The sequence below is a fragment of the Gopherus flavomarginatus genome, chromosome 1 (assembly GCF_025201925.1).
Source record: "Gopherus flavomarginatus isolate rGopFla2 chromosome 1, rGopFla2.mat.asm, whole genome shotgun sequence".
Lineage (NCBI taxonomy): Eukaryota > Metazoa > Chordata > Testudines > Testudinidae > Gopherus > Gopherus flavomarginatus.
Window position 1 is genome coordinate 117,467,645 of NC_066617.1, and position 5,760 is coordinate 117,473,404.

The following is a 5,760-nucleotide window of genomic DNA, read 5'->3' on the forward strand; positions in this document are numbered from 1 at the left end:
CTCTGACGTTGCGTCCCGGCTGGAGCATCGAAGCGGGGCAAGCCCCAGACCCCACTCCATAGCAGGACCCTGAGGGCTGGCTTAAAACGGCTGGTGGGCTGGATTCAGCCCATGGGCCATAGTTTGCCCACCCTGTTCTATAGGCTCAGAGAAGTATCCAAACATTTGGAAGCTTCTCTGTACCCCAGTTATTTGGAGGCCTTGATCATTGAGAATTATATTAAAAATAACCTAACATTCACAAGGATTCTAATAAAAATCGCCATCCTCCAGTTTTTCAGATAATTTTCCCTGGATTTTTTTCAAATGATCTGGCTTTGAGTTTTCCCAAAGTTCGGTGGGTTGGGATCCAGAAGTTTGGTTCAGCCCATTTCTAGCTAAAGGACAATTTATGTAGCACCCTCACACAAAAGAATCTCCTTGCGATAGTAATAAGAATGCAAATCAGAGCAGATTTAGATTGGCTTGATGTGTGCAAAGCCAAGGAAGGGGAAGCAGCAGATGAAAACCAAAGAGGAACTACCCCTTGCCAATAATGGAGAAAGTAGTGGATTTTAATTTTCACATTGCTAGATAGACAGTGTGATCCAGAGGCACAGGATGGGGAGTTAAGACCTGGGTTCTATTTCCAGCACTGCCACTGACCTTAGACAAGTCACTTTACATCTTTGTACTTCAGTCTCCTCATATATAAAACGAGAGTAATGATACTTGCCTTCCCTGTAAAGCACTTTGAGACGTATGAATTAAGAATGCTAATAACAAATATTTACTATTATTAATTATTGTAGCCATATGGCATTGTGCTGTAACACTCATAGCTCTAACAAAACAGCACAGAGGCAGGCTAAATTGCTACCTAGATGAAGGACTTCAAAGAAACACTAAGGTTGTGTTGGGGATTCAGCAAGAAGCACTCTTTCCTCTGAGTCTGTATTTAACAAATGCCCTATGCTAGCCTGGTGTTAGCGGGAGATGCTGTTTTCTCAATGAAATGTGAAAGTAATCATTTGATCATTCATGGTAATTAAATAGCTCATGGTAGCCTGTAAGATTAAAGATGTTAGTCTGGTTTCTGAGCCAAATACCTGAATGCCTAAATTTTGCAGTTCAAATGCATAAGATATTCTGCCATTTCCATCCCTTAACTATTGTGAAGAATGTGCACCCTGTGGGACCAAGCTGTAACCTGTGGCCAAAGAAATAGAGACAGCATTGCCAATTGCCATCATCTGCCGGTGTACACACAGCATCCCAAAGAAACCTCAGGTCTCCATTTGGAGGAAGTCTGATATCTTCCATCTGGTACAGGGCAAGTGTCTATCATCATCTCTAAAGGGGCTGTCCCAATGGTATCTACACACAGCTGTGTATAATTACACACATTTTCTCACTCTGCTTTTATTTAACTGCATTTTAGGATACAGATTGTATTGAAGACTCTGTCAGAAATAAAGTTCCATTGCATTGTAAGTTGCAAAGGGAAATGTTATATACATGATCTGATCTGACATATTCTGCCTCAGGCAGGGTTGGAGGAGATGGCTTGGTGGGGTAAGTAGATTTTATAAACTTAAATTTCTGGAAACCAGAGGTTTGAATACTGACTTTCCCAAGGTCACAGTGAGTCAATGACAGAGGTAAAAATAGGATCCCAGATTCCGATTCATGTGCCATATCCACTGGACCGCAACTACCTTCCCCATCTTATCAAAGGTGAACAAAACAAAATGCTTACAGCCGAATATGCACCAGGAAAAACAGATCACAAGCATGTCCTTTTGTACCCAAGGATAAAAATAATTAAAAATATAAGAAATATGAAGATCACCGTAAAGCTTTATTGTCATATCTCCGTTTTGCCAGACTTCTTCCTGCAGGGGATAAAGAGATAGCTGTTGCCATCCCACTTCTCCCTCTCCCTCTTCAGATGACACAGGAGATCTACCACTCTCATCAGGAGAGCATGAAAGAGTGTGAAAGGCACACTGGCACCTGCTAGAACAGAGGAAGGCGAACCAACAACAGGAACAGTTTCTCTGTGGGAAGCAGAGGACAGCTACTTCTCCCCTCCTTCCCCAACACTGGACAGCCATAAGAGGGACAGAGGGCTGTAAATTGTGTACTGTCATGGGGTACACTGGCTCCTTAAGATTTAGGGGGAAAGTGTGCAGAGCCATATTACCTCATTCCAAGGGGCTTGCTCAAAGACAAATGTGTGGGTCAAAAGACACAAGCACTGAGAGAGAAAAAATGGTTTTGGGAGGGGGTAGTTTCTGGGAGAAAACCCAGCCTGCTGAGTCTGTCAAGAACGCTTGAAGTTTGGGAGGTCAATGTTCCCACCTTTTCTCAACAAAACAGAATCTGGGAAATACAGATCCCCCTGGGGCTTCTGGGATTTGTAGGCTCCACAGGAAGACATACTGAGAAGGGCACAGCCTCTTGCCTGATAGTAGGAGAGTCTAGGTAGGGAGATTCTGCAGTGGCGTTCTCTTCTTTTTGCAAATAAATTCTAGGTGTTTATTATTTACTTTAGCCACCAGATCTCTGGGGAGAGTTTGGAATCTTACCAGGAATGCCTGGGAGGAAGATATTTGAGGATGGGACCATTTTGTTTGATTTATACTTTATTACAAGACTTTCTGTCTGTCTGTTTGTTTGGACTTTGCCACCATATCTCTGGGAAGAGTCTCGATTGTACAGAGAAAGAAATGCCCCAGGGATGGGGCCATATTGTTTGGTTGTTTTTACATTCAACAGGCATGGCTTTCTGCAGACATCAGCCTGCCATACAACCCATCTGTGACAATACTTAGAAATGGATAGTCCTCATGTTCAATTGAAGCACTAGTTGCTCTGAGTACTCCCTCATCTGGATGCGCTGAAGTTGAGGGGTATGGTGAGTGATCACCTGCAGATTTCCTTTGATGTGAAGCAGCAGCAAGAGGCAAAATTTTCTAGGCTATAAGCTCAGCAACATTATCTTCTGATGATATCAAGGGCACAAAGCAGGATCTTTGCTTATGACCATAGGTGCTGGAACTAGGAGTGCTGGGGTGCTGCTGCACTCCCTGGTTTGACGTGGTTTCCATTATATACAGGATTTAAAGTTTGATTCAATGGCTATCAGCACCCCCACTATACAAATTGTTCCAGCACCCCTGCTTATGACCAGGATGAGAGGCACAATTAGAATAATATAGCAATGAATCCATAGCCACCTAGTGATTGTCCTGTGCTTCACACAAACTATACAGGCTCCTAGTACCTGAACTACAGGAGAATCTCCATTAGCTATTTACTTTATATAGCCTATGACACATAGATGAGTACTTCTTCATCCCACCAGTAGGGAGCAGTGGTACACATACATATTAGTATGTTACAATACAATACACGCAGGGTGGGACATGAATGTAAAATTATTATTTTCTTTTTTAGACTGGGCTTGTATGTTAAATGATCTGTTAGTGTTTCTGTTTAATGTAGAGCCAGACTTCCATTTCTCCATCTACAACAGTAAATTTGGTTCTGTGCTCACAGCAGTGTCCAGAGAAAAACACTGCCTTTTTTAATCCAGCGAAGAAACAACTGACTGACTCTTTCATAGTCTCATCAGTTCAATAAAGTCTAGATTATGACCTAACTTCTCGCCTTGTTTAAGGACAGCACAACTATGTGCCACCCTAGAAGCAGCTCTGGGGAGGAATTGTCACTCAGAAAGGAACTGATCCCGGGGGGAAGCAAATTACTGAAGTCTTTGACAGGGCATTCCCCAATCCCCAACCCTTCTGTCCTTTCTCTTCCCTCTTCCTTGCAGGAAGGAAGCAGCAGATTCTTTGAAGAGCCTGCTTTCTCTTCCTAACTAAGCACAGAATCATGACTGGGACGGGGTGTGGCATTGCCACATAAGAACAAATGGCAGTTTTGCCCATAGACCCAAGAATGTGAGATATGGAAGGCTGAATTTAATCTCACCATTCTTAGACAATTAGAAGTATTAATTTTCTCCTCCAGCAAATGAACATTTTTGGAAGTCTGGTATCCAGCATTATATTAACTCCAATACAGTATTTAAAAAGAAAAACAACATTGTTTGCCTTTAGGATACAGAATTTGCTTAAGTACAAATTGTAGTAAGTTGTCACAAATCGGTAAGTAACCTGGAACACCAAGAACCCTTCTAAGAAAACAATTCTGAATAAGTTTCAAGAAGGAACAAATGCCCTGCACTAGCGCGCCATACTTTTAGCGCCAGTTTTTGTGGACTAGCTGGCGAATACATATATTTTTCTTTGCTTATTTTAATTCCATTGCTGTTAATAATTCCTCTCCTTCCTTAGTAAAACTTGTAGACAGTTATCATTTCTTTTCTTAAAATATTATTTAAGATAGACATATTTAGTTCTTTTAAAAATCAGTCCAAGTCCTGTTCCTTATTTTTTACTCCCCTGAATTTTAGCCAACAATTCCTCCATCTAGCCCATAATTTTTTGGGTTAGCGCATATATTATAGAAAGACATCCAATCTTAATTTAAAGATGTCAGGTCATGGGGAATCCACTGCACATCTCTTGGTCAATTGTTCCATCAGTTAATTACCCACACTGTTAAAAATATGCTCCTGATTTCCATTTTGCAGTTTCAGCTTTCAGTCACTGGATCTTCTTATGCCTTTGTTAGATTAAAGAGCCTCACTACCATCAGAAAACTTCTTGTGTAGGTACTTACACAGCCTGCGATCAAGTCACTTCTTAACCATCTCTTTGATAACTAAATAGTAGAGTTGGGCAGACAAAGCTAATTCCGTTTCACAGAGGATTTAGATCAGTGGTGAGCAACCTGCAGCCCATCAGTGTAATCTGCTGGCAGGCTGCCAGAGTTTGTTTACATTTGTACAGCCACCCGCAGCTCCCAGTGGCCGCATTTCAGCGTTTCCAGCCAATGGGAGCGGAGGGAAGCAGTAGCCAGGCCTGTGCCAATGAAAAATTTTTTAAAGAATTTTTTCTGGCCAGTTGTATGATATAAATTGATTTAAAATTTTTCATGGTAAGGCAGGTATTTGAGACCTTGAACCATTCTTGTACCTCTATTTTGAACTACTTCTGTGTAGTAGTTGCTTCTTAAATTTTATCTTTTAAATTATATAGCGAAACAGTATTTGTCTCACTATCTGTATTTGCTTTTTTGATGTACTGTACTGCACTGTATACATATGAGCTTACCATGACAAGGCAAGTCTCAAATATATTTTGATGTGTGATGGATGTTGTACATATATGTACAAATATAACTGTAATAAAAGTTTAATGTATAAGTTCCTCTGCCCTCAGAACTTTGTATTTTAAAAATATGATTGGGTGTGATATTGTGGTGGGTTTTATATTATAACAAGGCCTGTTATATTGGGAATCTTAACTTTATTTAAAAATATACTTAAAATGTGCCTTGTTTTTCTATTAAATCTTTGTTGCTTTGGGCAAGATGCCGCATATACTTATGCATGTGGATACTTTGCTACTACTGTGGAGATTTCTTCTAGGGGGTGAAAGGGAACGGTGACCCCTCCACCACTTCCACCAAGTGGGGATAGCAGTGTTATGCAGAGACCCCCCTTGTCCCTAACTGAATTGTGACAAACTTGTTCCCCATAGGTTGTCTGAGAGACTTGCCCACTGGGATACCTCCCCCCTCGTGTCAAAGCAGCACCCCTCAGCAGTGATTTCCCTACACCCCGCCCCGTTTTGTGAACTAGTTATA